The 25435-nt window shown below is 37.8% G+C and overlaps 1 long non-coding RNA gene across 3 annotated transcripts in view; it reads left to right on the top strand.

Annotated features, from left to right (window-relative positions):
• LOC137481169 (uncharacterized) overlaps window positions 1–25435 on the top strand; it is a 63451-nt gene extending 38016 nt beyond the window's left edge. The window contains exons 2-5 of one of the 3 annotated variants that reach the window (XR_011003366.1): window positions 1991–2125; window positions 18958–19129; window positions 20628–20772; window positions 25269–25435. This is a non-coding gene — a long non-coding RNA (uncharacterized lncRNA). Of the gene's footprint in view, window positions 1–1990; window positions 2126–18957; window positions 20162–20627; window positions 20773–25268 lie in introns of all 3 variants that reach the window. The other 2 variants (XR_011003367.1, XR_011003365.1) reach the window with 2 other exon arrangements.

Genomic DNA, 25435 nt, shown 5'->3' with positions numbered 1-25435 from the left:
TTTATCAAGCCCACAAGCAATTTATCCTCAAGTCTTAGTGTAGGAAAACTATTTGGAATGAATAGGAAGTTTTGCTCAAGAAAGAGTCTAGTTTTGGTTGCCAAACCACCCAGCTCCAGAATCAATTTTTTTGCACTTAGTATAATATATTATCATATTTCTCTACTACTGATATCAGTAAAGTTAAGGATAGCCCCTATTTTCCTTCTCTTTTATTAGGAGTAGGGAATATTTGTAATTGTTTTACACAGGTAGAAACTTGAGGTCATGCATCAGCTTGCAGTGAAAATGCACTAACTCTTGGGCCAAAATTCTCATTTAAGAGCAAAATGGTTCTAAATTTTTTTTCAAGTGACATTTCCACGTGTCTCTCAGAATACTTGATTCCTACTAAGGGAAAACATTTTTTAATGAAGTGGAATGAGAGTAATCATAAAATTGGTACATTTTTTTTCATGAAAGCTAAAAAAATACACACAAAGTTACATATGATCATTAATGAAAAAAGTAATTTTCTGTCCCTAATGCCAGACTTCTTGCTTGACAAGAAGGAGGGAGAAAACTGGCAAGAAAAGAAGCTGTTTATTGAAAAATATTAAATTGTACTACAAGATTCATTTTCATACATTGTATGATTTTATAATCCTAACAAAGCAAAGAAAAAAATGTGTTTATACCTTTCCTTATGGTGAAAGAAAGAAGCAGGGATAGTTTGGCAGATATTTTAGATCGTTTGCTTTAAAGTTGGGTTTTGAGCTTGTTTTTAACTGGGAACTATAATGAATAAGAAACAGTTGTTTCTCTGTGTCTTTTCCTGGAGGATCCCTTTGTCTCAAGAGGACTAGAAAGGAATCTTTCACAAAGATTTTCTCTCAGTTGTGGTATTGCTGATGTCAAGCATGCAAAAACCATGACTCAGCACTCCAAAAGTCACGAGACTACATAAAAAAAAAATCTTTTAAAATATCTACGTGATTCTCTTGTTCAAGCCTTTGTGGTAAACTGATGGCACATTTTTATACTTTTTCTGCAAATTAAAATATTATTTTTTCAAAACAAAAGCAGAAAAAAGAAGAAACAGCTGAATTTTCTCAAAAGCATGGAGGACTCCCAGACATGGGGCTCTGAAAACAACTGAAGCATTACAAACATTGCAATATAATTGCAGGTGTTGGAAATGAGGCATTTGTTTGTAAGAACTTTGATCTAAATTTTAGTCAATAAAAACAATTGGGAAAAAACTTGATTGAAAGAAGAGCAGAGAAACCTTCCTCTGCATTTCAGAAGCTTAGGCTGCTGCAGTACCTTTTATTCTGCAGTCCTTCCAACACAAATCCAGGAGAATAGGCCTCATGTCTTTAAGGTTAAATAAAAGCCATATAAACATCTGATTGCCAGACAGAAGATACAGTCAGATAATGACAAATAACACTTGGATTTTGTCAAAAAAGGAACAGGCAAAGTAGTGCAGATGCTGCTGTTACAAAGATATAAGACCTTTACCACAGTTTAAAAGACAAAGACTATTTGAATCTAAGAACATGGTTTCTGGCCAGAAAAAGCTACAATTATTTTTAAAAATGTCACCTCATTCACATTCAGTGATCAGAGAAAATGGAAACATTTTAAGGAGTAATTGTAAACATCTGCAAAAGAAAAAAACGAAAACATGACTAAGACAGAAATGAGCTGCCAACATAAAGTATTGTGTGAACAAATCCACCGGAAAAACACCAGGTCTGTGGATGGATTCTATCTGGAATGTGAAAAAAAATTGATGATCATAAAAAAGACTAGAATGCACCTAAAGATATTTCACTCTGAGTCAGTCTGGCTCTCTACGCCAATATCGAGGAATGTGGCTGCACTTGCGTTTCTGCAGCAGCTTTGGCCCCTGCTGCTTCTCCTGCCCTGTTCCAAGAGAAGCATTTGCACAGGCACAGGGAATTGGACTCAAACTGATCTAACAATTTTTTTCTTTCTTTTTCAGCTGGATCAGTTAAGAAAAAGTCAGTGGTGGTGCAGATGGTGATGACAGCTCATACAGAAATGCTGCTAGATTTCTAACCATTGCCTCAAAACACTGATTTCAGACTGGAGTGCTATAATGACAGCATAAATGAAGGTAAATCAGATCCTTATGGTTTTTAGAAAATGCTCTCTAAGGCATCTATAGATCTGTATCTCAGCATAGCATTTATATCAGGGTCCAGGGCTATTTTGTAAGATGGGTTGTCTCCAGCACGGAGTAACAGAATAGAAAGTAAAGGTGTGAATCGCCCAATTTTCCGGGTATAACTGTGCCAGTTAAAGATGAACTACTCATCGTAGAGATATAATACGCTATGCCCTCTGGCAAAAATGAGCATGTGCACGTTTTCTGAAATACAGCAGGTAGCCTGCATTGGCTCAAGTCATCTTTTCCTAATGCCAAACATTACATCTGAAAGCAGCTGTTCTGATTGAAAATGTTTTATCACCATCCTTTGGTAGAAGCTTGTAATTCCTCCAGTCCTACTAGCTGACCAGTTCATTTGAACTATTCCTAATCTATCCCTTCCTGCAGTGGAGGGAAATCAGACAGGTTACAGGTGGCTCTGGGCAGGCAGGCTGTGCTGGGTTCCAAGGGCAGTGAGCACAGGTGCCTTGGCCTTGCACTACCTTCCTTTGCTGCAGCTTTCCCTGCCCACTCTCTGATCCAAGAGCTTATACTGAGTCACCTTCTTGTTTTCCCCCTTTCGTTTTGGTTTTTGGCTTTTTGTTTCATTTTTAAACTGAAATAGCCAGTGGCTTGAATTAACCACATTGCCATAGGAATGTCTGCCCTTCCAGCACAGTGGGCAGCACTGGGGGAACAATACCTGCCGGCAAGGTAGGTGTGATTCAATTTAAAAAATAGGCCTACAATATTCAGAGTTGACTAGAATAGAGAATGAGAATAAGGACTTCTGGGAAATGGAAGTTTCAGGAGAAGAATCCTAGAGACTTTGCTGATTAGATCTCTAAAAAAGACTCTGAAATTATAAAAACATCAAAGTAGCTTGATGGTCATGACTTGTTCAAGTTCACACTCAGGCTGAATTACAGCAGACTGGAACCCTGAAGGAAGGCTGTTTGTGGAGAGCGGGTATTATTTAATGATATGTGCATGATGTGCTCTTAATATGTAAGTAGGTGGTATTTGTAGAGCTGTATCTTTCCTGCTCAATATCTAGAAATGAGGTTTGTGGAGAAATGATGGCTTAATGCAGATTGCCTGCATTTGGGTGACAATTGAGCCTGTGCTCTATAAATGCCAGTTTCTTTAAATTCCTGAACAATCAATGCCAAGTGCTCATGAAAATCATCTTTTCTAAGGAATTTTCTTGGAATATGGCACATGATTTCAGAAGATCTGTGATAAGTCTTTTTGATGAAAATATTTGAAATATTTAATGTGAACTTTCAAACTGCATTTTTGGGCAGTTTTGTAATGGAGAACTGGCCACTGTGTTAGCCTGTGGCCAGGAAGACAGTAACAGTAGTTATATAATAAATCAGTAAAGAGCAAGCTCCTGACATCTTCACAATGAACTAACTGCAAGCAAGCTAATATTTTCAGAGAAAGTTATTTCATTCTTTTTATCTGGGTTGAAGAATGCAAAATGAACCCTCTTTCCAGGCTCTGGAATCTCCACTGTTGATAGTAGTTGATTTTGCATAAAGATTACATGTAAAATTAACATTTTTGCTTGTCTTTAAGGAAATTAGAACTTCCAGAGATGTCATGAGACTAGAAAATCTGTTTAAACTGGGATTATCATCCTGAATACCTGTAGACAATAAGAAAGGAAATAGTGTTCAAACCTATCATTATAACTAAATACCAGCCCTCCAGGGTCATGGTGTGCTGCCTTCATCAAAGCCATAGGTCACAAGCCATGGCTTCTATGGTGCTTTCAGCCTGGCTCTAGGCTCCTGGTACAGGATCAAAATAGTTTGGTGAAACTATAGGAAGTATTGAAGTGCTCGAAAGTCACCCTGCTGATTCAAAATTTGTGTAATTTTGACTTTTTGCTTGAAGACTTTGTGTGGGGCTAGAAACCAACTTTCCAACATTTAATTTTAATCCTTTTTAAATATTACTCATCATTTTAATCATAGAAGAAAATCATAGAGCTGTCAAAAATACATATACAGTATGCTTTTGCTGTTTTCATTGTCACTGTAAGCCTATGACTAAGAATTAGTGATCATACCTAGTGAGGAATATTGGGCATAGCAGACCGGTTGTAAACAGTCATGGAACCACAGCTGCCTAAGGATGTCCTTGTTTTCCTGCTGAGTCAATTATACCAGTCTAAAACTGTGTCCACTGCTCTGTCTCCTCCTGGTATATTTGATCATAACACATAAAATGCCAGAAAATAGAAAAAGAAACTTCAGAAGTATGAAAGTTAAAATTCACCCATGGTCTTTGTATTTTGAGTATAACATGTATCAAACATGATTACAGGCTTTTTTTCCCAACTTACCAATATTTGCATTGCAGAAGTTGATTTGAAGAAAAAGGAGTAGTTAAACACAATTTGAATTTCTTGGTGCTATTATGTGTTTCTCCATTGTCTCTCCACTTTGAGCACTGCTCTTATCAGATGGAAACCAAAAGAATGTTGGTTTTAATTGCTGATTGTAAATGTGACAACCTGTACTTTCAGCAGTGGTGTTTGTTAGCTTCAGGGAACAGAGCTACAGAGATATTAGAGGACAAAATAAGTTACCTGTATTCTTGCATGGACTTCAGTGGGAGTCCCAGACTCTGCCTGAGGGTACAACTTTTTTGTTTTTTGATCATCAAATTTATCTCTGCTTTATGAGCCAACTACTTTAGTGAAAACAAAATTAATCTGGATTAGCTGTGTGCATCAGGTGTTGTTCATACACTAGCCCAGTTAATATGGCATTGTACCTGCTGGACAGAGCTGTTCCTAGGGCATTGTCACCTTTTAGACACAGTTTAGGAACTCAGTTCAGTGAAGATTATGTACTGACTTCATATGCAAACACTTTGCTGAAAATACACAAAATTAATGAGATGGATTTTTTTTTTTTGCTTTGGGGCCATGATGCACTTATTTCCAGTAGAAGGGAAATGGAAACCTTAAATTCTGAAGAGTCAGAAGGACATTAGTCTTTGTTACTGGCTCAAAAATCTTAGGAGTAAAAAAAGTGACACCAATACACAACATTTTATTTTCAGTACTGCAGCATAGTTTGTGTCTGAAGAGACAGACTTTGGCTTTTCTTCTACTGTCTTGATTCATCTGGACTCCAATGCAGAAAAGGTTAATTCAAATAAGTGTCATTAATGTGCCTTTCAGCTGCCCAGTAACTACCACAACATCTCCTTTGTCCTGACAATCTTTTGCCAGTTTCAGTGGGTAGTTTTAATTCACGTGAGAAGGGATTGAGGTTTTCTACTGTGAGCTCTTTACAGAGTGCTAAAATTCTGCATGGACTCAACACCACCACAACAGTGAATGTGAAAGTCCACCAGTCAGCACAGGGCTGTGCATGGAAGCTCAGCATCTTCTCAAGGATTCCCCAGATGCACATGGAGCTCCCAAGGTTTTTGCTGCTCCTGTTACTGCTGCTCAGCTGTAGCAGACTCATCACAAGGATATCAGTGGCTTGAACTCACCACTCTGCTTTTGCTTTAGAAAAGAAGGAAAATGACATTTCACAAACAAAGCTGACATCCAGCTGCAGAAAGACTCAAAAAGTGTCCTTAGGCTTGCTTAGGAACCAGACTAAGACTAGAGTTGACTGTATTCTGATGCTACTACGGTTGTTTGTTTGGGGGTTACTTTTAGTTTGTTTTGGTTCACTTGTTGTTGGTTTGTTTTTTTTTTTTTTTTTTTTTTTTTTTAACAGTTAACTTTAAGGGGAAATAATTATAAAAGGTCTACGTGTTTCTTTTAAACACAGCATTTTTTCCACTCTGCCCCAAGCCTGACATTTTAATGACCTGCTTTGCTTTGGTTTTTACTGGCAGTGTATATTGAAGGAGTATTTTATGTACAGTTTTAACATTTGAACAACGCAGCTCCATGTTCTGTTACTCTTTTATGTTGTGGATAATGTCTTTTAATTTTTTATTTCTTTTAAGTGCTTACTAATTTGAGGGCATTTTTGCAAATACCTTTAGAAACTTTTAGATTAATTATTAGTAAGGGTTATTAATTTAAGAAGAGCAAGCAAAGTAAAGGCTGCATATATTTTCACTCAAATTACTATCCTAAATGACTCCATGGGGGGTTTCTTATAGGGGTCACTGAAAGGCAGAAAGGAATGTTTTTACTTCTTTGCTTTGTCACAAAAATTAGGTTACAAGGGCTATAAATGCAGGTAATACTTTTTATTACTAGATTTTCCTCTGTAATGAATATAACATTTCTTCTTTTCCGATACCCACTGAATGTCTCAGTACTTAGCATGTTTACTCTTACCTTTAACAAGCTCTAAAGTTATTCCCCTTTAAAAGTCTTGCAAGCAAATTTGAAGGCAAGAAAGAAACCCTGTATGGCAGGATCCCTGCTGGAGGTGAAAGATTGGAGGGGGACACTGTCTTGCCAGCTGCCCATGAATTCACTGATAACACCAGTCCTTGAGGTAGAGAGAAGTAAAAAGTAAAACTGGAGAAGTCAAAAGGGGGAACCAGAAAGACCAGAATTTTTTTTTCAATGCAAAATACAAAATTGGTCACATATTTTCCTGCTATAAAACAAATTGCTCTGTGCCAGTCTGCCAGAATTCAGATTTATACCGTTCTCTAGTTCCAAAAGAGACCTGGGCTCAGTATTACTTTGAGATTTGGGCCACGTAGTTAAGCTGGGCTGAGCAGCTCCCCTCGGCAGGGCTGTGCTGTGTCCCCAGTGGTGGCCTGGTGTGGCTGGGCTGGCAGGGCTCTCCCATCAGGGGAACCCACCTCCTCCCCAGCTGGGCCCTTCAGGAGGGCATTAATATTCTCTGAAAGGCGGCCACTCATCTGCAGCTCTGTAAGGCCGACCTACTTTGATCTCAGCCTCAGAAACAGAGTGATAGGGGATAAGAGTTCAAAGTAGGAGAGGAAACTCAATATGCAAAGAATGTACCACATCTTAATAAGTAATGAGAGTTCCCTCCATTTGTTGCTATTGTAAGGAAAAATAGTTTAATATCTTTATGGGATTAGGACTCCACGGTACTTTGCTAATGAGTGGCCAGAGCTATTAAGATTTTCCCTGTGTCTCCAGATAGGCTGGCAAACAAACATCACTAAACAATGGAGAGTCTAAGGCTGGCTATTAAGAGTTTGATCTGGTTAGTATTTTATTAATGTGGCTAACATGTTGAGGTTTTTTTTTAAGACCCTGTAGAGCAAATATATAACACAGAATTTCTATCTTTTCCTTACAAGAGACTTGAGGGTTAAGGAAATTACCTGTGATGAATGGCAGCTTTTAAACAAAGTTTATCACAAATGACACTGGATTGTGAAGTGTTCACTATTCAGGCGGCTGGGGATGAACAGGAGACTGAGAAAATTACCAGTGAGGACAAAACTCTCTATTTTTACTGGTTTGCTCAGAACTGTGGAGATATCATTCACATGAACATTTAGCCTGCATAGCAATGGCAAATACCAGCAAATTTAGCTTTCATAAGTGTATTTGAGAAAGATTAGCACACACCATTCAGTTCGAGTTTTAGTTTTTAGGTTAGCTGCCTTTCATATTAATCAGCTTTGGTTTTTTGAGAGCTGCCTTTTCCGTGTAAGAGCAGTGGGTGAATGCCATGTTTAATAACCCCTTACATCCACTAATTCCTTTTGCAGCAATTGTGTAGTTTCCAGAAAAAAATTGAATTTGTATAATTGGAAGAAGAAATGTAGAAATTAATGTTTGTCCTTAAAGTCCAAGAAATGTTTATGTTTCAAGGAATTGCATTGTCGTTTCAGGACTGTTCACTGTTCCTCAAAGGCCTTTCTATTTATTTTTCCAGGTTCTATAAGTATAGTAGGATTTAAGATCAGCCCAAGAAAGTTTCTCACTTGATCAGCTGAGGTGCTAATTGTGACAAAGAAGTACAGCATACAAAGGATAGTGAGATATTTCACATGCAAACTCTGATTTCCTCAGTGTGATGGCTGGGGTTATTAGCAAGGATTTTTATCAGGTCCCTGTTGAAACCTCATTTCCTTAATTCACTTCTCCCAGCTGATGAACAGTCATGCCATATCTCTAGCATCAATCTGACTGCCCTGAAACAGGTTACTAAATTCTCTTTCTCACAGGGATTTAATTTTCCTTTCAGAAAATGTTTGAGAAGTATCAGAGGTTTGTACAATAGAGGCCAAGAATGAAAAACTTGTCAGTCATGCAAACGTCACCCCATAAATATCCCTAACAGCTCTTTCCTCTTTTCTATTTTGAGAGGAGAGTAGCTTTAATTAATTTATTGGTTGACATCTGTTTAACAGGCAGATGTGTGATGGGTTTCTGAACATACCTGGTCGATTTTTTAATGTAACCTCTAAAAAGATTTTTATGTTATTTTTAGCTTTAACCTTATAAAAATGTAACAGCACAAAGAATTCTTACAGTGACTAAACATTTTTTTCTATTTTTTTCTTTATTTTTTCTTTTTTTTTATTTAAATCCCAGTTTCAAAGGAATTTAGCTATGACCTGGATTTTAATTTTCTTGGGGATTTTACTAATACTTGAGGGGGGAAATCTGGTACATTTTCAGCACATTAAATACCTGTTTGTGTCAAAGCAGTCATTAGATTTCTAATTTATTTGATTACAGTACAGTGGTACAGCAAAGGTTATATATGGATATTTATCATCTTAGTTATGCTATCATTAAAATATGATTTCTGCATTTTCATTAGTGGGGCACACTACCCAAATATTACTCCGTTTTGAAACCACTTTATTATCCTGTCACTGGTGCAACATTATTCAATTTTACATTAAAATTGTTTTCCTGGAGACCTAAGCTAGATTCAAATAAACTGTTCATTTTTGGCAACCAGGAAGAAATGGAGTCCTTGTAAAAATCAGACTTTGGAGTGAGGAAGTTGGCGATTTTTTTCATTAGTTTCATAGGGCTCATTGTTCCTATTCTGGAAACTTTATAGCTGCAATCACCTACGGCTAGAGTCTGATTTTTACTGAGGTGCTATAATAATTATACTAAGTACTTTCTGTTTGTTGCTGACAAACAATACTTGAATGTCACTTAAGGAAAATAGAAACTTTTATATTGTGGCTTAGTTTCCAAAACTTCATGGTTTGAGTTCTCAGAAATAAGTACAAGATATTCATTAAGTAAAACCAAATCAAACAAAGAAAACTACCCTGGGTTTTGCCTCTAACCAGGAGATCTCTCAAACTCTTAGGCATGCTCGCAGAGATGTGATAAAATATTTTGCTAAAAAACTTAAGTATGACTTACTGAGAACTGAAGGTTGACAAGTTTAAATACTGTAATAGCAAAACAAACAAACAAAAACCTTTCAGTTCACTTGTGGATTAGTAGTTAATACTCTGAAATCCGCAAGCTACGGCTATCTGTGCTGTTATAATCCAAAAGAAGAACTCTACTTTTTCTGTTTTTTCAAAGGAAGATCTTAATCACCTCTTTGTAAGCCACCAAACCCCTTATTAAAAGTCTGGGCCCAATCCTCCCTTGAAAGCATGGCCCCGGCAAACTATGGGCTTTGATCCTAAATTGAGAACAACAGTACTGAAGGTAACAGTATGTGATTAAGGACTGCAAAATTTGGGCCACTGACATTAGTGAGACTAACTGCTCATGTGAGGAAAGAACAATTTCATAAGATTAAGGACCATGATTATGTTTGGTAGTTGTATTCTTATTAACTCTTCCTCATTAGTTATTCAGCTTAAATAAGCTGAGCAATATTAATATGTTGTTGATATCAGCATTTATCAGTGGGAACTACAGTAAAAATGACTGCAGTAATTTTCTTTTTCAGTTATTAAAACTTTTGTTACAGCATAAATACTATATACTGTAAAAATAGTAGATTAATGGTACAGTTGCTAGTCTTGCTCTTCAACAACATATTTTTTAATAACTTACTGACAATCTGAATAATTAAACATAGTTTTCTATTAACATTACATTGTTCTCACAGACATACAAATTGTTTTCCTGCTGTTCTAAATGTGTCCCAGTAAGAGGGACCTGGAGAGTTGGGCCCAGTCACCTGCTGGGGCCTGGAACAGGATGCTCCAGTCAAGAGGGAAGGAGATAATGGAACATTCTCCTCCAGTTCTCATGTGCAATCAAGGGCAAAATTAATATATCATTAACAGCTGGGCTGTTCATTGAGTTCTCCAACCAAGCCAGAGTAAGAGCTATTTTCCTAAGAGAATTCAAGCTGTCCCCATCCTGAGGAACTGGGGAGGTCTCTCAAATGACCCATAAATTCTCTCTGTAAGAATGTAGGTAGAAATGCTACCCTGGAAGCTTTGGGATGGTAACTTTTCTTTTGTGGGGAAAGTGTCTGAACTGGATTGGTAACTGTAACTTCAGTTTACCTGCAGAATGAGGCATTGCTACAGCTCTGACACTGAGGAACTAGAAATATCATTTTAGCATTTAAAAAAAAAAAAAAAAAAAAGCAGACGTTTATCTTGCTTAACCTGAACTTTGTAAAAGCCTTGCAGTGGTACATCTCTGATTTCAGATTTTTGTGTTTGTCGCAAATAGGAAATGTTGAAAGAACCTGGAGCTTAACAGCTTAGCTCTTTCCTTTGAGAGGAAATAGAATTAGAACCTGCATGTGCTTGGCTTATACTTCATAATACATTTTATTATTACAATTATAAATTAGGCCCCTGAGCACAAAAATACAGCATAACTAAGAACATAACTAACCAAGGTAAATTGATGCCTGCCCTAATATATTTTACCCTCACAGAATACCAGAGACTGCCTCTCACTCTGGGCCCTCCTCTTCTAAGTGGGTCTGTTGGCACAGTATAACAGTGCAGTAACTAGTCTAGGGCTTGAATCTGAGCCACACTTTGGTTTCCACCCATTCATCACAACTGGAGAGTCTTGTAGGCTTTTGGCTGATTTTCACCTTGTGCAGGTGGTGGAAGGCCAGCTGCAAATGTTTTTGTTCTCATTAGCTGTGCAATAAGCCCTGAGCTTTTCAGTGCTGGTGATGGAGGAGAGATAATCTTGTGTGTGTGTGTGTGTGATTGCACATCCTTCCACGCTGCTATTTAGTAGAGCTGGGATTCAGTGTCAGACCTTTGCTTACCATTTTCCATAGGATCAGCTCTCAGAAAGCCTGTGTTAGTGCTATAGTCCTGTTTCCTGGATATTATGCAGTTATCCAAATTTTTCAAAAAGGCAGTAGTAATACTACCCTACCAACTTGTGCCTGATGACTGCAATCATGAATGTTTCTGAGGAGAGACAGTTATTTGAATCAAATTGGTTGTCTTCTTTGTAACTTCAGCTTATCTTGTGAAAATACTGTCAGAATAATATATGCTTCCTTTATAACCAAGAAGTTCTACTCTTGATCGATAGGACTTACTTTTCATTTGTCATCTTAATGAATTATTAGTTTCCAGGGTTTTTTAGTACATTTCAGACTCTTTTTATGCAGCAGACAGCTGTGACAAGCTGAGATGGAAAACTAGCCTAAGTCCTGGTGCTAAATAGGGACTGGTAGTCTTAGATCTCACTGGGTGCTCCTTATTTGTATAACTAAGGTGGAAGTATTTGGACTAATGCCAGCTTCTGTAGGCAGAAGTGATGCTGGAGAGTGCCCTGGTGCTTAGGCTTGAAACTGAGACAGTGATTATGCCTGGGAACTGGCTGTAGTGTAGCCCTTACAGGAGGGTCCAGGGCTGGGAAGTATCTCCTTTACTAAAGGAAAAGTTCCAGAAGTGTGGCAAAGAACCTTAGGGACTGGTGTCCCCAGAAGTTTCAGGGATGGGGTTTCAAAGCCACAGTATGTGACCTGTGTCCCTGCATGTCAGGGTTGTTGCTGCAAACCAACCCATGCATCTCTGGAGCTCCACAGAAACTGTAGTTCATGGGGGCTGGGATTGGGATTTCTGGGTTGGGCTGCTATTCCAGCTGTGTGCAGCAAGAGGTATCATCAGAAAATCAGAAAATGCCACTTTTTCTGTTCAGTTTTTCTGCCTTTGAGTGACAACATTAAGTGCTTTTGCATTGTTGCTTCAGGGTTTTATCAAGTGAAAATTTCTCCTTTTTGTTTTGTTTTCTTTTTTGGACGTTTTTTTGTGGGTTTACCTTTAGTTTGGGTGCTAATGAGGAAAATGAAGATTTCACATTCAGTAAGTTGCTTTTGTTCCATAGACATTAACTATGCATGTTATAGCCGTCCTAGGGCAACCCTGAAGTGCTCAGAGTAGTGTTTTCATCTTTCTATAAATATTTGTAGTTGACCATGCATTACAATAGAGCATTCCTCTCTTTTGACTTTGCCCTTTTATATTTTTAGTTTGTTCAACTTATTTGCACAGAAGGGGGAAGAAGTTTTTATGGAAAAGATAAACTGCAGACGTAAATCTGTATGTAGATATGTGTGTATGTAGTAAATCTGCTGAAAAGCTGTTTATGGGTTTTGGTGAGAAGGCATTGTCTCCATTCTTATGAAGATTATGAAATCTTTGGGGTTTTGTCTATCTATGTACAAAGTTCTGTGGGAAAAAAATGTGAGAATGGCGAGGAAACATCAGAAGTAAAAAGTTAGCTTCAGTCCTACTATTGCATTCTAAATGTCATATTCATCTTTTATGTCCTCAGTGAACACTTCCTCCCATGTTTGTATGCTACTGTATTTTAAAACTTTCTTGCCAACAAAGGAAAGTCTTATGATGTCATTCATGCTTTGCTGCTCCTGATATTCCAAAATGCCAGGGTGTGTTTCTGAGTGTTCTAGACTTTTGGAATAGACAGAAAAATTCAGTGAACCACAGAAAAATATTGTCCAGTAGTAGTGAAATAAAAACTTACAGGACTGAGGATTATAATTTTGAAATTCCTTCTAATATATTACTATATACCATAATATAATTTCTGGTTTTGTTCAAGTGTTGGCTAAGCCAGCAGTCTGAGCACCCTAAACTGAGAAGTCCCAAATCTGGGCAGGCATTTTGGCAACATGTTTTGACTGGATCCTAAGTGCAATCCTCCTGTTTGTTTACTAGTAAAACAACAAAAGTTCTTCAGTGAAAACAAACCAAAATTATAATTGCTTTTAATTAGTGGCAGGTCTACTTAAAAGCTTAAAATTATTTGATATTTGCATAGGTCCCTTGCCCGATCCTAACTTCATGATAGGCTTTGCAAAATAACTCAAATTTGACACACAAAATAGCATAAAATTTCCCTGGGTTTTACCTGCTGTAAGGATATGGGAATTTTGTGTCTGGATTCAGATCTCTAATATTTTTAATTGAGCTAAATTCCAGAGTGATAATCCCTCTGCATTTTGAATAGCTACTGTTGCATTTATTATGTGAAAAGTCTGTACATTTCAAACAATTGTTTTAGACATAAGCATAGGAAAGCTTTAGTTATGTATGGAGATTGTACTGCTGTAGTATTCCTTTTTTTAAAGGAATAATTGAACATTACTGGTCTAGTATCACTGTCTTTTCATTTGTCTTTCATCACTGTGCCTTTCAATACCATTCATCTATGGACTAATGCAATGCCTGCCAAAGTCAATAGAAGTCATTCAGTTGACTTCAATGAACAATGAATCAGGCCCTTTAAAAAGAAGGAACTAGAGTTTACAAGGGTTAAACAGAGCAGTGAGGAAAAACACTCTGAGGCAGGAATTGTGACTTCTCCGGTGTCCCCACAGCACCTGGCCCTTCCCTGACATTCAGAACAGTGACAAAATGACCAATTCTCAGTCTCCACTGTTAGCTCTGATAAGGGAAGGCAGTTTTACCAGTCAACATCTGAATTGGTTTTCTGTGCAAAGCCTTAGCAGGTATCAATATTTGTAATACACGGTAAAAATCTGTTCAGATATGTGTCATTGATGCAGATGTTGAAAATCTTTTTGTGTAATTGCTTCTGCCCAGTCTTTCCAAAGAACTCACCTTGCTATCAGTCTTTCTTTGTTCTGATTAAGTTGTAATCACTCAAAAGCAGATTCAGAAGCTCCCCCTCCTTCCCTCAAAGAGACGGTGTTTGCTCTATACCCAAATGTGACATTGCACACTGGTGCAATCGAAAGAGGCTGCAATGATCAATTGAGGGCCCAATCAAAGCCTCACAGATAGGCAGCCATTCGTCCCTGTTTGATATAAAAGGTGTTTTATTTCTCATCACTTTTTTGTCACTGAAAGAATGCTTCCTACGTGCAGATTAATTAAAGTGTAAACATTAAATATTGATTGATGCATTATCAGCATGGAGCAGTTGCCTCCACTCAGATTGATTCCTGCAGTGATTTATTGTCATATTTGTGGAGTCATTTCACTCGATAACAAAGAGAAATAGCCTGCTCCCTCTACCTTTCAGGCTTGCTTTCTGGCACTTACAGTGCACCTCCTCATCCTCAGTGACTCCTATTTTCCGTCTTCTAGAACCAGCACGGTGTCACCATATTTTCAGTAAAGAACCTTAGCTCTTTTTATTTTGGCATTTGCATAGTACATTATAGTTCAGTGGGAAGCTTGCAGCCCTGTGCTCTCAAATGGAACATCTCTGGTTAACACTTCCACCCCGTGCCTCACACAGATGCTTTCCATGACCCTGCTCAGGCACGACTTTGCAAGGACAGTTTCAAATCATTCAAATTCACTCACTGCCAACTTGGCAGAAAGGTGAACTTTCAAAAGAGTAGCATTGTTCAGGTCAGTGCTATGGCTAAATTATCCAATTAGTTATTCTGAATAGGAGCATGGCCATACACTAGACTATCAGTTTAAAGAATTTCAGGTTTTTGCTCTCATTTTTGAAAAGGGACCTCCATTCAAGTCTTATGGAGTATTAAAAATAAAGTTTTGTGGAATGTTATTGAGCATCTGGATTAGAGGTTTTTTTCCAAAAATAGTATTAATTTTCTGTAGTTTTTGAAAGTGGATTGAAATGAGATAATATTCCAAACCTCTTCTTCGCTCCAAAAGTCTTTTCTTATTCTGTGTTCATCTGTGTCAGGAATGGCTACTGCTCAGCACCACATGTTGTGATATCTGCTGCACACAGCCATCTGTGCCAAAAGAAGCCGTAGCCCTGCAGTCAGGTAATTGTTCCAGACTGCTGCAGTCCCTCCTTCTCTGTGTTTTCACCAGGCTGATGGTCACCCAGCATGTTTGCAGCCAGAAGCTGCCTGTGCTGCCTGGAGCTACCCTCAGTGACCCAATCAGCTGCAAGAGAAAACCATTTGTGGAATTGCTTTGTTCTGCAGTAACAAAACTTAATCTCTTACATACATGGCTTTCATTTACCACTCAGGGAATTAGAGTACTCAATGTCTGCTGAAGTCAAATGTGTGAGCAAGACTACAAAAATATGTAATAGGCAACTGGTGATTTTGATTCAGTCAAGCAGCAAAACATTAACCTTCGGTCACAGTAGCAAGGAATGCTAAACTTGTGAATTTACTGCAGCAGATAATTTCACTCCTATACCTGCAGGAGATCGTAGGAGTGGTTTCCTACATAAGGAGAGGCTGTGCCAAACTGGCTCTCTAAGAATGGTGTGCTATGATTTCTCTAAAGGGCTGTTGCAAACATGGTGTAAGACTTCATTAAGATAGGTATGCACTTGTACTGCTGCCATTCCTGCCCATCCCTGTCACTCCCAAGCACTTGCCCAACAACACTTTATTTAGGATGCTTTGATATTTTACAGATGTAACCAAACCTGGGAAGAAATGCTGCTGTTCTAGGTACTTCCTCCCTATGCTTTTCCTACCAGATGCTCTTCCTGTCCTCCTGCTCTGTCATTTTCCATTCCAAACTAAAATTCTTATTCTTTGCATCAGCTTGCTGAAAACTGGGCAGTCACACTGGAATCTGACACTCCTGAAATTAAAAAGCAAACAGACCAACCTTAAGGTATCACAACAGTGTGCTCATCCGGGTCCCTTCAAAACAGTGCTCTTGCAAATCACTTTTACCCTGATCTTGGTCTGCTGTTGCCCTTCCTAGCCTCTGAACGCCCCCACTGTCACTTTGAGTTAGACTGTCACCCTGACTGAAGCTGTCAGCTCTGCCAGGCAAGGACCTTGCCTTCCTGTGTCCTTGCCCAGCTGCGCCAACCAGCACAGCCAGCACTGCTGCAAATGCAGGGCCACGAGCCTTCTGCTTGCAAGACTGCTCTAAACAAAATCTGCCATAATTTTACACATTACATGTGCACTTTTACAGAACTTTTCAAATATCCTAGTGCATTTTGTGCAGAAAATGTTCTTAAAGGTCTCTATTTTCAGATGAAAGCTTACATCAGCTATGAAAAAAAACTAATACTTTTCATATGACAGGTAATAGCAAATAATATTCAGTTGGGATTGCATCATCATTGTTTAGATAGGGCCACACAAAAACAAATTAAGAGATACCTCAGTTGCAAAGAATCTGTTTTGCATATTAAATGTGGACTTGAGAAGCATGCAAAGAACTGTTCCCTCTGGGGACATCAGAGCACCTTTGAAACAACTGGAAAGCTTCTGCTGGCTTCAGTGGGCCCAGGCTTTCCTGGATGGTTTTCAGAGGTGCTTACACTCAGCTTGGACTTGGACTAATTGTAACTTGCGTGCAGCCAGGAATGGATCCCAGAAGGAAGCCGCCCCAAGGAAGACACCAGCTTAGGAAGAGCTCAGGGTGTGACTCTGATGTGGTTTGTCCCAGTGTAAGTTACCCCAAAGGTATTGGTAGCTGCAGGCACCTTCTCAGCTGAGGGTGTGGATCTTTGCTGGTTTTCAGCTGGTATCAGTGTGGCAAGCTGCCACAACTGGAGTTACTCTGGGCATGCTGCTGCTGGAAGGAGCAGCATAAACCAGTGCACAGCAAGTCTGTGCTCCTCTCAGCCCTGTAAGAGCTGCTCTGGTGGGCAACTACAGAGAGTGAACAGATATTAGGAATATTTGGGGAAACCATGGAACAGAGAATAGAAAAGAGATCTTTTTCAAAGCTACTAGAATAAAGTAGTGAAAACAGTGTATGATTTAATACTTCTCAAATACCATCCTCCCAGGCCAGACTCTGAAAGGAACAAGGTATTTGTGAAGTGAGCTTTTCCCTCGGTGCACCTCAGTCTTTTAGAGCTGGTGTATAAAAGCCATACATTAGTTAATAATGAAAATTTTAAATCATTCAATTTGTTTTGATGTTTTAAATAAGATGAAAACTTGCTTTTTTCTTTATATGCTTTTCCCAGGATCATTCCTTTCCCAGGATTGAAAGATACATGTCTTAGAGTACTTCTCTTGAATTCTGATTAGCGTTTCCTTTCACCATGGACAATTAAATCTGACATGAAGGGATACAAAAAGATGTTTGTTAAGTATTTAAAAAGCTCAGTACTGACCTAGATGCTGGAATTTTTTGATATGTTCATATGCACAGGGATCATAAGCCTGTCCTAAGTACTCAAACTCAAAAGAATCTCACTTCAAAATAAATTTAAAAATTAAAAAAAAACAAACAAACAAAGTTGTGATGATAAATACAAGCTGTAGAAGGCAGAAGCACCCCCTGTTTTAGTGAAGAGACTGTCTACTCTACAGTAGCGGTTGGAAATTATTTCAAACCAGTCTGCTAATTTTCCATATAAAGTTGTAGTCATATGACCATTTTGACCAGATAGACTCTACTATGAATTTAGATTAGCATATTGATGCAAATTACCCAACTGTTTCCTTGTTTCTCTATAAGACCTGCTAAATGGATACTGTTGCCCTAAATTGTGATATTTCCCCTACAAAAATGAGTTTACTATTTTTGAGGCAACAATTACAGGTTGTATGAGGATGGTGTGTTATTTCCTGAAATTGTATGTAATTTATTTTTAAGAGTTTGAAACAGAGTTTTGAAGTTAAATGTGTATCATCTTTGTAACTGCTCAAATCATGTTATTTTAAATTTCCTGAAATACCTTTGAAGTTAAATGCAAATAAGGGGAAAATAAATTACAACTTGTGGAGTGACCAGAGTCGGATTATATGCAGCATAATTAACCCCATCCTTCACATAATATTTGTCTTAATACTTATCCCAGGTACTTCAGAATCATTGAAATTATTAGTGGTTCTTTGCTTGGGCAAAAACAGTTAAGTTTGTTCATAAGGTGGGCCTTTTTATTCACTTTTGGGTCATGAAGATTTAGCATTTTAAAAACACTGATTCAAAATTGTTTTAATGTTAATAATAAGCAGCTACAACTCAAATAGCCAAACTGCTCAAAATAGCCTTTTCTGTTCATCTCTAATTCTTATTTAACTACAGTAATTTGCCTTTGGAAAAATTGATGGGATTTAGTATTTTAATTTGAATTTTATTATACTTAGAACCATGAAATAGGTTAATAAAGCACATTTACCCTTTCTTTGCCTGTTCTGTATTCTATAAACAGAAATGGTATTTCAAATTAACAGACTTCTATTAGAAGAAACCATTTTAGTCCAAAAAGAAGCTTTTTCATGCTTAGACTATTACTTGCATTATGACAGAAATTAACATTTTTGTGACCTGTAATTAACTGTGTCTCCTCATGCTATAAATAAGATTTGGCAGCTACAGCTGGAGTAAACTGTATCTTGAGGTCTAAGTCTTTTATTTATAGCTTTTTGTATTTGCTAATGATACTGTGGAGTTCAGGGATGCAGACAATAAAGAGTGCAAATAAAATCTGTGCCTCGTGTCTACAGCCCTGTTCCATTTCTTTCCTCCAGTGGTATCAAGAGTTTCCTCAAATTTTTCCTGTGCTTGAAAACCTCTGGGGTTGGTGTGCGCGGCTTTGACGCTGTTAACAATTTCAATCTGCACCATTAAAGCTGCGTTTTCTAACCGTCCCCTGGTAATTGTTGCAAGGACTTAGACAAGTAAGACTATCCAAAGGCATCAGTAAGGTCAAACCGTGCTAGAAAGAGCTCTGATTTTATCCTGGAGATTGATGCTTGTATCACCTTTTTTTCGATTCAGCAGCCGGGGTTATAAAATGTACTTGCAATCACTGATAACATGTTAGATCAGACAACAAGTGGAGTAACACAGTATTTTATACACTCTGGGTAGTTTTACCTAATGCAACAATAAATCAGTGAAGGCAGAGGTCTTTTGTAAATTTTAATGAAAATTCAGCTGCTGAAAATATGGTTACTTCTGGCTGAAGTTCTAAAAATATGAATTTACTTCCATTCTTTAAAGCTGTAAAAATTGTTTTAACTACAAACTTTCTGTTAAGGCAGTAAAGAAGAAAGCAATAAAAGAAGAGACAGCACATCCAATACATTGTAACTAGTTTGTCATTGGCTATAAGCACACTGAGGGGAGGGGACCAGACAGTAAAATGTACTTTGAGTTAGCTGTAAAGAATTCCCTTTCTGAGTCCATCTAAAAAAAAATCTGTACATGAATGAGACTAAAGTTGGTTGAATGGGCCCATTGTACCATTTCATAAAAATTAAATCATGATAAAATTTAAAAATATTTGCCAGCTAATCAATAAGCCACATTTTTATGCAAGTCCAGAATGTTTAGAAGAGAACTTTTTCTTCCACAGATTATTGTATCTGCTGAAAAATATGCTTTTTTATTGTTGCAAAATTGCAGTTATATATAGCAAACCTAACTGAAATGTATTAAATGAGTGTCACAACAGGAAAATGGGGGTATAGAAATAAAGAACACTAAAGAATACAAATATGCTGCTAAACTTCTACAGCATCTTTCTTTCTTGTAAGTTTAAAGCAATGTTTCTGTAAAACTAGCATTATTCTTTCCTGAAACCTCTCAGCCTCCAGAAAGAGACACAAATCTGTGCCAAGTGACCAGGCTCATTTGAACACTGAAGACTTGAACAGCAATAAGGAGACTTTACACTTGTTTAGAAATTGCACAAAAAGTTAAATGTATTCAGTTCTTCACTTCCTCAAAGTGGATTTTTCCTTGATTCCATTTTTACAAATTATGTCATCCACATACAGGATTTTTTTTTAAATATAAACTAAGGTATGATATTTGTTATTGCTTGTGCTTTTCTTAATTTTCTTCTTTATTTCAGGTATTTCTCTTAAATTTTACCCATTTTTGAGTACTTTATCTGGTTAATGGAACGTTAGTTGAACTTTGATACTTTAATGATTGATTCAGAGTAGAACTAATAAGATTAAAATGAATATTAAAAAATAATTTTTAACAATAACATTTTAAATAAAACATCTTTTGAATAAATTAAAAGTTATATTTTTTCCTTATTACTAGTGTTTCTACACAGAAATTATGAATTATACATTTTGAGGTGTTTCTTGTAGCCTTCTTACAAACTTAAAATGATTGTCAGAATTTTATAGGTAAAGATTTAAAAACTGATTGTTTGCTCTCATTTTTATTGATCTCCCAGTACCCTTTTGTTGCCTTCAAGGGGTTGTTCCCAAATTACATTGGTGTCATGCTGGAATGAGATCATCTCAGTTCAACCACCACTCAAGACATCACTCTTACCCACAAAACATCACTGGCTTCTACCACTCTCTAAGGTACAAACGGTGAGCCGCAGGTTCTTACCTTCCATTGCTTCTGGTAGTTCTATACCTGCATAAACACAGAATATTTCTGTCTCAAACTGGTGTATATTATAGATAGCTGAAATGTATTTCCTACTTTTTTATCAGTTACATAAACTGCATGTTAGGAGCTAATTTCTGATCTCTACTTGAATACTTGAGTAACTTTTAATTTGCTGTCTAGTTTTCAAACCCCACCATGTGACCTCATTAAAATAATAATAATGACAGCAAGAGCTGTGGTCAAGAAATTAATATTTAGGCAGTGAATAGGAGCTTTCAGAAAGCCTATAGTAGTTTTGAAAAACATTCTATCCAGAGTCACAGAAATGAAAATTATTTGGAAGTTACCAACCAGGGAGTGATGCTTTAGATCCTTTAGAAACTCCCTGGGCTTCCACAGACTGCTTGGGAATGTCAGCATCAGTTCTGGGAAGTGCATTCCTTCATGCATTGTGATGTATTTCTGCAAACTTACTCTGGAGCAGAACAAGCTTTCCAGTGGTTCTGCATCTGCTCCTGCTCAGCCAAGGTGCCTCTGGGAATATATTTCCCCTTGCAGCAGCAGGTGGCGTTGAACAGCTCACGTTATTCTCACTCTCACAATCATTTTGTCTTACATGTAGTAAAAACTTCTCTCCCAAAAGAGAGAATCTGCAAGAGAAATTCAACAAGTTTTTATAGATGGAGCAGATTTCCTACATGACTAAAGTAGGGATAAGTTCTTCCAACTTTAATCACACTGAGAATAAGACTATAAATAATGTATTTAAGCAACAGCAAAAACAGGTGTGGTAGAGCAATTTCTTAATTGCATTTTATTTTCCTATCCACAAAAATCTCTTGAAACGCCACAGAGTTCATGTTGTGATAAGGTCAGGTTATCGTGTGCCAGCTCATTCACTCTCCAGCAGATACACAAACCTGAGCTAGTTTGTGGCATTCTTTCCACACTCTACCTCCACAGGCAAAGGATTAGTTCTCCTGCCAAATACATTGTCAGTGTGTGTTCACAGAGCACAGGGCAGTGCTGCAGATTTACCCCACAGCAAGTGAGAACAGAATGAGAATTACCATCTTCTGAACTGTTCTGAAACTGCTTTTAAAAATCAAGGGGCATTGCAGAAGAAGTCCAAAACACCTTCAAATGATTTCCTAAATTTATTTTTAAAATATGACATGCACATTAAAAAAGTAATTATTTTTACCTGCACACAGGTAACATTTAAAAACAGAAGTTTTTAACAAGCAAATAACTATACATCAGTTTATATACTTAGTCTTTGCACTAATTATGAGTATTTAAGAAACCCATCCATCTTTCTTTCATCAACAGTCAGAGTTTTCCATTTGCATATCTAATAATTTATGGCATGTCCTGACCCCAAGCAGTAATTGAACCAATAGATCTTCAGCCTAGATTTACTCATCTGGCTGCCACAGTAATGTAACTCTGCAGGAGTTTTGGATTACTCCAAATGCCATCTCCTCTTCTGAGAGGTTGACAGTCACAGGCAAAATTTGACCTCCCAAATGTCAAGGCAAAAACTCTGTTGCCTAATTTAGACTAACTACCTCTCCTTTTGGAATACTTCAGATAAAAACAAGAAGGCACAATGATTATTCCCAACATTGCCCCAGCAAGATGGTCTTTAATGTAAGAATCTGTAATGATAAATGAATTCTCCTTGGAGTTTAAAACCATATTAGAGGGCTAAATCTATGTACTTGTAATAAGTAATGTAAAAACTAAGGGGGCAGAGGGGGGGAAGGAAGAGAGAAACTGCTACATTAGAGAGGAATCTCATGATCAGAGCCAGACTGATGAGACTTGAGCTGAGAGATTTGGAAGGGGGAGATGGGGTGCTTTTCTGCCTCAAGCAAGGCATGGCACAGGGCAAAAACACCCAGCCAAGAGCCTGTGTTTCATCTTCTCAAAATGTGGTTTAGAAGCCAATTTCAAGGCAGCATTATATGCCTCGGTAAAGTGTTCTCAAAAGCTTTGAACAAGAAAAATGCCAGCAAACACACAGCCCTGCACTGTTGCAGTGTCGTTGCTGAATACTAACTATAGAGAAAATGCAGCCACAGGAGTTGTGGGTTTGCAGCAGGTATAACCTGGGAAACTCCCTTTGCTATTCAGACACTTGTGGCTGTGGTGGGGCAGGTGCAGAGACTGCTCACACTGTTGCTGCTTCCAAGCCATGGGTCAGATATTATGAAAAGGCACTGGGTTTGAAATTTTGTAACCCTCATCTGTTGGCTATTTTGTTTTTCTGGAAAGGAGCTCCTTTGAATAAGCCCTGGCAGACTCACAGAGCTGTGCTGTTGCTACTGACACGAGTCCCAAAACAACACATGCAGACTGTGAGAAAATGCTACTGTCTCACAACTATGGAGCTAAAAAAAAAAAAAAAAAAAAAAGAAAAGGCAGCAAAGGTACAAACAAGGAAAATCTGACCCAGTCCCCAATTAATGGCATAAACAGTATTTATCTATTGATGATTAAGTGCTGCCCTTGTTCCTTGGTAGCAAAGTTCAATGATGATAGACATCTTGGAAAACAGGTAGATAGACAGAAAGATAGATATCCTCAGCTACTTCAGCTATCCATAACATGCCATGTGCTGCCATCACTGCTTTAGCCTGACCAATTGCCTCAGTAACATGTTCCATCTTGTCTGATCAATATTAGCACTTCAGTAACCCTGCAGAGTTGCAGCTATCTGCTAGCACAGGAAGAATCTCATCTCACTTTCTTGTATAGAAAGAGTCATATGGAAGAAGAAAAACCATTAACTATTTAAATATTTTCATTTAATTGCTCTCATCGACTTGTTTTTTTTGCTTTGATACCTTTTGTACCTGTTCTGCAAATACTTTATAGCAAAGAGAAAAAAATGAAGTATCAGAAAATAAAGGGATACTGGAAGAGTTTAACAAGAAATCTGAATTTGGTGCCCAGCCTCCTGTCCAAGCAATTACTTTGTGCCTCAGTTCTTTAGAATTAAATGGGATTTATGACACCATTAAATCACCTGTTGTAAGGCTAAGGATATTCATGTGATTAGCAGACCTACATGAGAATAAGACCCAGAGGCAAAATTGCTGCTGTTTCCTCCTGAGATTAGGAGCTGACTGAGATACTAAAGGAGACATGATACAGAGGTGAAGGATCAAAAACTCCATGTGCATTATGGGAATAACAGTACTGGAAGAAAAAAAAAATCTGGTTTTTACCCCACAAAGTCATTTGTTAACTGGCAAACAAGGATAGAGTAGAATAAAATGTTATTCTCCCTGCTGCTTTAAGAGTGTTTCTAGTTACAGTCTGGGAAAATAGCAAATACCAGTGGGAGACAGAAACTGGGGCCTCTCCCTTGGCACCTTGAGGACATACAGAATGATGGGAAGTTTTCTGTGTTGTCTTTGTCATCCTTGAAAGTCCTCCTTACTTCACTGCACAGAGCAATAGGAGCTAAATCCTGTTTTGTTAAAGTGAAAAAAAGCTCTGTTGAAATGATCTGCAAAAGTATAAGGAGAGACGAAATATCCCTTCCCTATAATTTGTTGATCTCCAACATTTCTGGTTTCTCTATTAACATTGGCCAGCCACCATTTCTGTCCTCTTCTCTTTTTTTCCCCTGCTTTTCCTGTCAGGTTCCTTCAGCCACGCTTTTTTTTTCCAGGTGGAAGATGAAAGAAAGGTACAGATAGAGAATCAACCACCTAAGCATCATAAGGCTAAATATTTGTTCACTTGCTTAAGATGCAGTAAGTCCTGGAGTGCTCTCTGTTTATCCAAGAGGATTTCAGCAGAGGCTTGCTCCAGAAAGCTATTTGTTTAGAAAAGAGAAAAATCCTGTAGATCAGTGTGATCTCTGTTACTCTAGGAATTACTGAGTGTAGTGTGGTGTGGGTGGGTGGGGTTTTTCTCCTTAGTAAAGCAGCAGCTCCTAGGAAAGACTAAATGCTATAAAATCTGCATCCTAGAAGAGTCAGAACCTCAATATCAAATGTCAGAAATTCTGAAGGTTGAGGCTTTTCAACTGATATTTCAAGTTGTTGCTGAGCAAAATTTTTATTTCAGTCAAAAGCATGGGCTTGATCCTTCAGGTTTTTCCCTTATAAACTTCCAGACAGCAGCCACATGACAGGGTCAAAATCCCATCATGTTCTTCAGGACAAATGCCTCTTCCAAAGACAGGGTAGAAAAGACAATTGTGCTGAGAACTTCATTGCTCATGAACAACCCTGAATTTTACTCTACAGAGCAAAATTTTGCTCTATTGAAGAATTTTCACCCCAGCTCAAGTTTTATCATGGTGAAGACAGCACAGTATAAGATTAAGCTACTGCAAGAGGTGGTACAGGAAAACTTGCCTTTAGAAGGAGGATAAAATATAAGAAAGCTCAAGCAAATAATAAGTTTGTTTCTGATTGAAAGTTAGTTTTCCTTTTTTCATCCCATTTTTCAGGTTAAAGTCAGTGAGCAAAAACCATGTGCATTTGGTGGACGGTGGTTCTGCAAAGATGACTGACAGAAGAAAGGCAAAAACACAAGCATTAGCAGCATGGCACAGCAGAAACCAGCTCATTGGAGATGGCAGATGGACAGAACACTAGTATTTATGCTTAATTTTAC

Source organism: Anomalospiza imberbis, chromosome 12, assembly GCF_031753505.1.
Source record: "Anomalospiza imberbis isolate Cuckoo-Finch-1a 21T00152 chromosome 12, ASM3175350v1, whole genome shotgun sequence".
Classification (NCBI taxonomy): domain Eukaryota; kingdom Metazoa; phylum Chordata; class Aves; order Passeriformes; family Viduidae; genus Anomalospiza; species Anomalospiza imberbis.
Note: the sequence above shows the minus strand (reverse complement) of the source record. Positions and strands in the feature narration are given on the sequence as shown.